Source organism: Triticum aestivum, chromosome 3D (genome assembly GCF_018294505.1).
Source record: "Triticum aestivum cultivar Chinese Spring chromosome 3D, IWGSC CS RefSeq v2.1, whole genome shotgun sequence".
NCBI lineage: Eukaryota > Viridiplantae > Streptophyta > Magnoliopsida > Poales > Poaceae > Triticum > Triticum aestivum.
In genome coordinates, this window is record NC_057802.1 from 536,171,736 (window position 1) to 536,182,337 (window position 10,602).

A 10,602-nucleotide genomic window follows, 5' to 3' on the forward strand; every position below is an offset into this window, starting at 1 on the left:
AACACGTTTTCTATTTTTTTTTCTTTCGTGAGAGTCACGGTTTTGCTTCCGCGAGAGGCACGGTTGTGCTTTAGCGAGAGTCACGGCCGTGCCTCTCGGAAACGGGAAAAAACACGTTTTCTGTTGTTTTTCTTCTTTCGCGAGAGTCACGGTTTTGCTTCCGCGAGAGGCATGGGTGTGCTTTCGCGAAAGTCACGGCCGTGCCTCTCGGAAACTAAAAAATAAAACGCGTTTTCTATTTTTTTTTCCTTTCGCGAGCGTCACGGTTTTGTTTTCGCGAGAGGCACGGGTGTGCTTTCGCGGAAGTCACGGCCGTGCCTTCACGGAAACGGGAAAAAACCCGCATTTTCTCTTCCTTTTTACCTTTCGCGAGAGGCACGACTGTGATTTCGTGAGAGGCACGGGCGTGCCTCTTCCGGAAAGGGAAAAAAATCCGTGCCCCCACAAAATTTTTCAAAACGCAATTTTTTCGAAAATTCAAAACGCATGAACATTTTTTGAATAGGTGAAAAAAATTGAAAACTCTGGGAGATTTTTTTGAAATTACAGAACATTTTCGAAACAATTACAGAATTTTTTTGGACATTACGAAACAATTTGTTCAAAACGCAATTTTTTCGAAAATGCAGAAAACATGAACATTTTTTGAATAGGTGAACAAAATTGAAAACTCTAGAACATTTTTTTGAAATTACAGAACATTTTCGAATTTATAACACAAAATTTAGAAATGAGAACATATTTTAAATGCCTCGAACATATTTTGAGTTTGCGAACAAATTTTTTAAAACATATTTTTTCTTTAATTTGTGAACACGTTTTGAAAATGAGAACTTTTTTTTTAAATTCAAGATCATTTTGTGAATAAAAACGATTTTTGACATTCTGAACATTTTCTGGAAAGTTGTGAAAAATTCAAACCATAACATTCCGAACAAATTTAGAATAACTGGAAATTTTTTGAAAATCCCAAACTATATTTTAAAAGCAAACATTTTCTGAAACACAAACATATTTTCAATTTTTTGAACATTTTTTGAAAACACGAACAATTTTTTGTGAAAACAAACATATCTTCAAATTTGCGAACAATTTTGAATTCTATACGTTTTTAAAATTTGCGAAATTTTGAAGAAAGAAACAGAAAAAGGAAAGAAATGAAAAAATAAGAAAGAAACAGGAAAGATAAAACCAAAACGAAAATAAAAAAAGAAACAGAAGAGAAAAGAAACGAAAAAGAAAAAACCTGAAAGAAAACCAGCCAAAAAAAGAACAGAAAAAACCGATTCGGGAGAAACCACCCGTCGTACTTTACGCTAACCGCTAACGGGCCGGCCCAGATCGCGTCGCTTGCGCGTGAACCCTGTGCGTTCCTTCCACAGTTTGCCGCAACGTGCGTCACATAGGATATTCCCCAATACAAGCCAGATTTATTTGTGCACGGATGGGCAACTTTTTTAATACCACCTCAGATAAGTTTTTTTTTGCAAAAACGTCGTGACGGTGAACTCGACAAAATCAATAGCCGCTTTATTAGTAGGTAATAAAGATATAATAACCCAGAGATTCATCATCTCTATACATCTTTTTTTTTTAAGTTTCAGACTTTTATTCCAGTTTAAAGGCATGTCACAGAGAGCAATATGCAAGACTGCACATTGAGATTAGCGATACACTCTGACAGGATAAGATCCCCTGTTGTGCCTAACACCTACACAAGTGAAAATACAAGCTCCAACATTACGAATGTTGTAACCATCTTGAGCTTGCCTATGGGCACCCTTATTGCTTGACCTATTAATCTTCAATACTCTAGGATCAAGTTCCTTAGTGTGCTTGATGAAAGCATTAAGACTATCTCTGATAGTCCAGTGGCCAGGGTAATTTTTAGGGCATCGCCTCGCCGCAGCTTCTGCCAAAATTGGTTATCTGTTAAGAAATTGGGCCTATGAAGATTAACCGCCTTGGCAATTTGGGCACCCAACTCCAAAGCTCTAGCTTCAGACTGGATAATAGAAGAAGCCGTAGATGCTGCAGCAATGAAAATCGCCTCATGTTGCCCTCTCGCATGTTTGTAGACAAAGATGCCTATACCTTCATATTTGTTATAACCCTGCATAATTAGAGTTACCAGACAAACAAGTATCTTTCCAAGCAGCATCAGTAAAGGCATTTGGCCACTCCTTGAATCCGTTCATCTCAATCTGCGAAGAAAACCTCCCTGGTTCAGACTCCTTTGTTTCCTCCCTGGGATCTGTACTCTAGTTCTTGCTCTTTCAACCAGGGCCGGGCCGGCAAAATCAGGGGCCCTGTGCCAAACTGTAAAAATGGGCCTGCCACTACATGAAGAACGTTCGGCGAAGGGACACACTGCGACATAGCATCAACTCGTCATCTACAATCAAAAGCATTTCCTTAGTGCATTTTTTGACAAGACTCGAAGTTATATTTTCAAACATTTTAGAAAAATCATATCAAATAATTATTTTCATGGCGTTTTCATCAAAATACCTAAAAACACTATATATTAAGGCAAGTAGAGAAAACACTTCAGAGTAGTTTTCATGCTAATGCGTTTTTTTCTATTAGATGATATATTAAGGTGTTGTTCACTCCGCCTCAAATCGTCATTCCGTGTGAAAAGCCTGGAAAGAAAGCTACCAGACAGAGCTTCTTATATACCAGTAGCCGAAATTTATTCCTAGAAAGTGTCGCGGTGAGCAAAATAGGTCAGTTAGTTTATCTTTTTTTGGGGGTAGCACGAGATCGTGAGCTCGATCTCAGAAAAACACATAATTTTTTTCAGAATAACCCAGAGATTCACCATCTCTATACTTTTTTTTTTGAAAAGTTTCAAACTTTTATTCTAGTTTAAAGGCATGTCACAGAGAGCAATATGCAGGACTGCACATTGAAATTAGCAATACACTCTGACAGGATAAGATCCCCTGCTGTGCCTAACACCTACACAAGTGAAAATACAAGCTCCAATATTACGAAGGTTGTAACCATCTTGAGCTTGCCTATGGGCACCCTTGTTGCTTGACCTATTAATCCTGAATACTCTAGGATAAGCTTCCTTAGTGTGCTTGATGAAAGCATTAAGACTATCCCTGATAGTCTAGTGGCTAGGGTAATTTTCAAGGCATCGCCTCGCCGCACTTCAGCCAAAACCTGGTTATCTGTTAAGAAATTGGGCCTATGAAGATTAACCGCCTTGGCAATTTGGGCACCCAATTCCAAAGCTCTAGCTTCAGTCTGGATAATAGAAGAAACCGTAGATGCTGCAGCAATGAAAATCGCCTCATGTTGCCCTCTCGCATATTTGTAGACAAAGACGGCTATACCTTCATGTTGTTATAACCCTGCATAATTAGAGTTACCTGACAAACAAATATCTTTCCCAGCAGCATCAGTAAAGATATTTGTGTTGGGGAACGTAATAATTTCAAAAAAATTCCTACGCACACACAGGATCATGGTGATGCACAGCAACGAGAGGGGAGAGTGTTGTCCACGTACCCTCATAGACCGAAAGCGGAAGCGTTAGCACAACGCGGTTGATGTAGTCGTACATCTTCACAATCCGACCGATCAAGTACCGAATGCACGGCACCTCCGAGTTCAGCACACGTTCAGCTCGATGACGTCCCTCGAACTCCGATCCAGCCGAGCTTTGAGGGAGAGTTCCGTCAGCACGATGGCGTGGTGACGATGATGATGTTCTACCGACGCAGGGCTTCGCCTAAGCACCGGTACGATATTATCGAGGTGGATTATGGTGGAGGGGGGCACCGCACACGGCTAAGAGATCAATTGTTGTGTCTATGGGGTGCCCCCTGCCCCCGTATATAAAGGAGCAAGGGAGGGAGAGGCGGCCGGCCAGGAGGAGTCCTACTCCCACCGGGAGTAGGAGGTGGGAGTAGGACTCCCTCCTTTCCTAGTTGGAGTAGGAGAAGGGGGAAGGAGGAGGGAGAAAGGAAGGAAAGGGGGGCGCCGCCCCCCCCACTTCCTTGTCCAATTCGGACTAGAGGGGGAGGGGCGCGCGGCCTGCCCTGGCCGCCCCTCCTCTTCTCCACTAAGGCCCATCTAGGCCCATTAAACCCCCGGGGGGGGTTCCGGTAACCCCCGGTACTCCGGTAAAATCCCGATTTCACCCGGAACACTTCCGATATCCAAATATAGGCTTCCAATATATCAATCTTTATGTCTCGACCATTTCGAGACTCCTCGTTATGTCCGTGATCACATCCGGAACTCCGAACTATCTTCGGTACATCAAAACACATAAACTCATAATATAACCGTCATCAAACTTTAAGCGTGCGGACCCTACGGGTTCGATAACTATGTAGACATGACCGAGACACGTCTCCGGTCAATAACCAATAGCGGAACCTGGATGCTCATATTGGCTCCCACATATTCTACGAAGATCTTTATCGGTCAGACCGCATAACAACATACGTTGTTCCCTTTGTCATCGGTATGTTACTTGCCCGAGATTCGATCGTTGGTATCTCAATACCTAGTTCAATCTCGTTACCGGCAAGTCTCTTTACTCGTTCTGTAATACATCATCCCGCAACTAACTCATTAGTTGCAATGCTTGCAAGGCTTATAGTGATGTGCATTACCGAGTGGGCCCAGAGATACCTCTCTGACAATCGGAGTGACAAATCCTAATCTCGAAATACGCCAACCCAACAACTACCTTCGGAGACACCTGTAGAGCACCTTTATAATCACCCAGTTACGTTGTGAAGTTTGGTAGCACACAAAGTGTTCCTCCGGTAAACGGGAGTTGCATAATCTCATAGTCATAGGAACATGTATAAGTCATGAAGAAAGCAATAGCAGAATACTAAACGATCGTGTGCTAAGCTAACGGAATGGGTCAAGTCAATCACATCATTCTCCTAATGATGTGATCTCGTTAATCAAATGACAACTCATGTCAATGGCTAGGAAACATAACCATCTTTGATCAACGAGCTAGTCAAGTAGAGGCATACTAGTGACACTCTGTTAGTCTATGTATTCACACAAGTATTATGTTTCTGGTTAATACAATTCTAGCATGAATAATAAACATTTATCATGATATAAGGAAATAAATAATAACTTTATTATTGCCTCTAGGGCATATTTCCTTCAGTCTCCCACTTGCACTAGAGTCAATAATCTAGATTACACAGTAATGATTCTAACACCCATGGAGCCTTGGTGCTGATCATGTTTTGCTCGTGGAAGAGGCTTAGTCAACGGGTCTGCAACATTCAGATCCGTATGTATCTTGCAAATTTCTATGTCTCCCACCTAGACTAGATCCCGGATGGAGTTGAAGCGTCTCTTGATGTGCTTGGTTCTCTTGTGAAATCTGGATTCCTTTGCCAAGGCAATTGCACTAGTATTGTCACAAAATATTTTCATTGGACCCGATGCACTAGGTATGACACCTAGATCGGATATGAACTCCTTCATCCAGACTCCTTCATTTGCTGCTTCTGAAGCAGCTATGTACTCCGCTTCACACGTAGATGCCGCCACAACGCTTTGTTTAGAGCTGCACCAACTGACAGCTCCACCGTTCAATGTAAACACGTATCCGGTTTGCGATTTAGAATCTTCCGGATTAGTGTCAAAGCTTGCATCGACGTAACCATTTACGACTAGCTCTTTGTCACCTCCATAAACGAGAAACATATCCTTAGTCCTTTTCAGGTATTTGAGGATGTTCTTGACCGCTGTCCAGCGATCCACTCCTGGATTACTTTGGTACCTCCCTGCTAAACTTATAGCAAGGCACACATCAGGTCTGGTACACAGCATTGCATACATGATAGAGCCTACAGCTGAAGCATAGGGAACATCTTTCATCTTCTCTCGATCTTCTGCAGTGGTCGGGCATTGAGTCTTACTCAACTTCACACCTTGTAACACAGGCAAGAACCCTTTCTTTGCTTGATCCATTTTGAACTTCTTCAAAACTTTGTCAAGGTATGTGCTTTGTGAAAGTCCAATTAAGCGTCTTGATCTATCTATATAGATCTTGATGCCCAATATATAAGCAGCTTCACCGAGGTCCGTCATTGAAAAACTCTTATTCAAGTATCCCTTTATGCTATCCAGAAATTCTATATCATTTCCAATCAGCAATATGTCATCCACATATAATATCAGAAATGCTACAGAGCTCCCACTCACTTTCTTGTAAATACAGGCTTCTCCAAAAGTATGTATAAAACCAAATGCTTTGATCACACTATCAAAGTGTTTATTCCAACTCCGAGAGGCTTGCACCAGTCCATAAATGGATCGCTGGAGCTTTTACACTTTGTTAGCTCCCTTTGGATCGATAAAACCTTCCGGCTGCATCATATACCACTCTTCTTCCAGAAATCCATTCAGGAATGCAGTTTTGACATCCATTTGCCAAATTGCATAATCATAAAATGCGGCAATTGCTAACATGATTCGGACAGACTTAAGCATCGCTACGGGTGAGAAAGTCACATCGTAGTCAATCCCTTGAACTTATCGAAAACCTTTCGCAACAAGTCGAGCTTTATAGACAGTAACATTACCGTCAGCGTCAGTCTTCTTCTTGAAGATCCATTTATTCTCAATGGCTTGCCGATCATCGGGCAAGTCAACCAAAGTCCACACTTTGTTTTCATACATGGATCCCATCTCAGATTTCATGGCCTCAAGCCATTTTGCGAAATCTGGGCTCACCATCGCTTCTTCATAGTTTGTAGGTTCGTCATGGTCTAGTAACATAACCTCCAGAACAGGATTACCGTACCACTCTGGTGCGGATCTTACTCTGGTTGACCTACGAGGTTCAGTAACAACTTGATCTGAAGTTTCATGATCATCATCATTAACTTCCTCACTAATTGGTGTAGGTGTCACAGGAACCGGTTTCTGTGATGAACTACTTTCCAATAAGGGAGCATGTACAGTTACCTCATCAAGTTCTACTTTCCTCCCACTCACTTCTTTCGAGAGAAACTCCTTCTCTAGAAAGGATCCAAATTTAGAAACAAAAGTCTTGCCTTCAGATCTATGATAGAAGGTGTACCCAACAGTTTCCTTTGGGTATCCTATGAAGACACATTTCTCCGATTTGGGTTCGAGCTTATCAGGTTGAAGCTTTTTCACATAAGCATCGCAGCCCCAAACTTTAAGAAACGACAACTTTGGTTTCTTGCCAAACCACAGTTCATAAGGCGTCGTCTCAACGGATTTCGATGGTGCCCTATTTAACGTGAATGCAGCCGTCTCTAAAGCATAACCCCAAAACGATAGCGGTAAATCAGTAAGAGACATCATAGATCGCACCATATCTAGTAAAGTACGATTACGACATTCGGACACACCATTACGCTGTGGTGTTCCGGGTGGCGTGAGCTGCGAAACTATTCCGCATTGTTTCAAATAAAGACAAAACTCGTAACTCAAATATTCTCCTCCACGATCAGATCGTAGAAATTTTATTTTCTTGTTACGATGATTTTCAACTTCACTCTGAAATTCTTTGAACTTTTCAAATGTTTCAGACTTATGTTTCATTAAGTAGATATACCCATATCTGCTTAAATCATCTGTGAAGGTGAGAAAATAACGATATCCGCCGCGAGCCTCAACATTCATCGGTCCACATACATCTGTATGTATGATTTCCAACAAATCTGTTGCTCGCTCCATAGTTCCGGAGAATGGCGTTTTAGTCATCTTGTCTATGAGGCACGGTTCGCAAGTACCAAGTGATTCATAATCAAGTGGTTCCAAAATACCATCAGTATGGAGTTTCTTCATGCGCTTTACACCAATATGACCTAAACGGCAGTGCCACAAATAAGTTGCACTATCATTATCAACTCTGCATCTTTTGGCTTCAATATTATGAATATGTGTATCACTACTATCGAGATTCAATAAAAATAGACCACTCTTCAAGGATGCATGACCATAAAAGATATTACTCATATAAATAGAACAACCATTATTCTGTGACTTAAATGAATAACCGTCTCGCATCAAACAAGATCCAGATATAATGTTCATGCTCAACGCTGGCACCATATAACAATTATTCAGGTCTAAAACTAATCCCGAAGGTAGATGTAGAGGTAGCGTGCCGACTGCGATCACATCGACTTTGGAACCATTTCCCACGCGCATCGTCACCTCGTCCTTATCCAATCTTCGCTTAATCCGTAGTCCCTGTTTCGAGTTGCAAATATTAGCAACAGAATCAGTATCAAATACCCAGTTGCTACTGCGAGCATTAGTAAGGTACACATCAATAACATGTATATCACATATACCTTTGTTCACCTTGCCATCCTTCTTACCCGCCAAATACTTGGGGCAGTTCCGCTTCCAGTGACCAGTCTGTTTGCAGTAGAAGCACTCAGTCTCAGGCTTAGGTCCAGACTTGGGTTTCTTCTCCTGAGCAGCAACTTGTTTGCTGTTCTTCTTGAAGTTCCCCTTCTTCTTCCCTTTGCCCTTTTTCTTGAAACTGGTGGTCTTGTTGACCATCAACACTTGATGCTCCTTCTTCATTTCTACCTCCGCAACCTTTAGCATTGCGAAGAGCTCGGGAATCGTCTTATCCATCCCTTGCATGTTATAGTTCATCACGAAGCTCTTGTAGCTTGGTGGCAGTGATTGAAGAATTCTGTCAATGACGCTATCATCCAGAAGTAACTCCCAGTTGACTCAAGTGATTGTTATACCCAGACATTCTGAGTATATGCTCACTGACAGAACTTTTCTCCTCCATCTTGCAGCTGTAGAACTTATTGGAGACTTCATATCTCTCAATCCGGGCATTTGCTTGAAATATTAACTTCAACTCCTGAAACATCTCATATGCTCCATGACGTTCAAAATGTCGTTGAAGTCCCGGTTCTAAGCCGTAAAGCATGGCACACTGAACTATCGAGTAGTCATCAGCTTTGCTCTGCCAGACGTTCATAACATCTGGTGTTGCTCCTGCAACAGGTCTGGCACCTAACGGTGCTTCCAGGACGTAATTCTTCTATGCAGCAATGAGGATAATCCTCAAGTTATGGACCCAGTCTGTGTAATTGCTACCATCATCTTTCAACTTTGCTTTCTCAAGGAACACATTAAAATTCAACGGAACAACAGCACGGGCCATCTATCTACAATCAACATAGACAAGCAAAATACTACTAGGTACTAAGTTCATGATAAATTTAAGTTCAATTAATCATATTACTTTAAGAACTCCCACTTAGATAGACATCCCTCTAATCCTCTAAATGATCACGTGATCCAAATCAACTAAACCATGCCCGATCATCACGTGAGATGGAGTAGTTTCAATGGTGAACATCACTATGTTGATCATATCTACTATATGATTCATGCTCGACCTTTCGGTCTCAGTGTTCCGAGGCCATATCTGCATATGCTAGGCTCGTCAAGTTTAACCTGAGTATTCTGCGTGTGCAACTGTTTTGCACCCGTTGTATTTGAACGTAGAGCCTATCACACCCGATCATCACGTGGTGTCTCAGCACGAAGAACTTTCGCAACGGTGCATACTCAAGGAGAACACTTATACCTTGATAATTTAGTGAGAGATCATCTTATAATGGCACCGTCAATCAAAGCAAGATAAGATGCATAAAAGATAAACATCACATGCAATCAATATAAGTGATATGATATGGCCATCATCATCTTGTGCTTGTGATCTCCATCCCTGAAGCACCGTCATGATCACCATCGTCACCGGCGCGACACCTTGATCTCCATCGTAGCATCGTTGTCGTCTCGCCAACTTATGCTTCTACGACTATTGCTACCGCTTAGTGATAAAGTAAAGCTTTACAGGGAGATTGCATTGCATACAATAAAGCGACAACCATATGGCTCCTGCCAGTTGCCGATAACTTGGTTACAAAACATGATCATCTCATACAATAAAATATAGCATCATGCCTTGACCATATCACATCACAACATGCCCTGCAAAAACAAGTTAGACGTCCTCTACTTTGTTGTTGCAAGTTTTACATGGCTGCTACGGGCTGAGCAAGAACCGTTCTTACCTACGCATCAAAACAACAACGATAGTTTGTGAAGTTAGTGTTGTTTTAACCTTCTCAAGGACCGGGCGTAGCCACACTCGGTTCAACTAAAGTTGGAGAAACTGACACCCGCCAGCCACCTGTGTGTAAAGCACGTTGGTAGAACCAGTCTCGCGTAAGCGTACGCGTAATGTCGGTCCGGGCCGCTTCATCCAACAATACCGCCGAACCAAAGTATGACATGCTGGTAAGCAGTATGACTTATATCGCCCACAACTCACTTGTGTTCTACTCGCGCATATAACATCTACGCATAAAACCAGGCTCGGATGCCACGGTTGGGGAACGTAGTAATTTCAAAAAAAATCCTACGCACACACAGGATCATGGTGATGCACAGCAACGAGAGGGGAGACTGTTGTCCACGTACCCTCGTAGACCGAAAGCGGAAGCGTTAGCACAACGCGATTGATGTAGTCGTACGTCTTCACGATCCGACCGATCAAGTACTGAACGCACGGCACCTCCG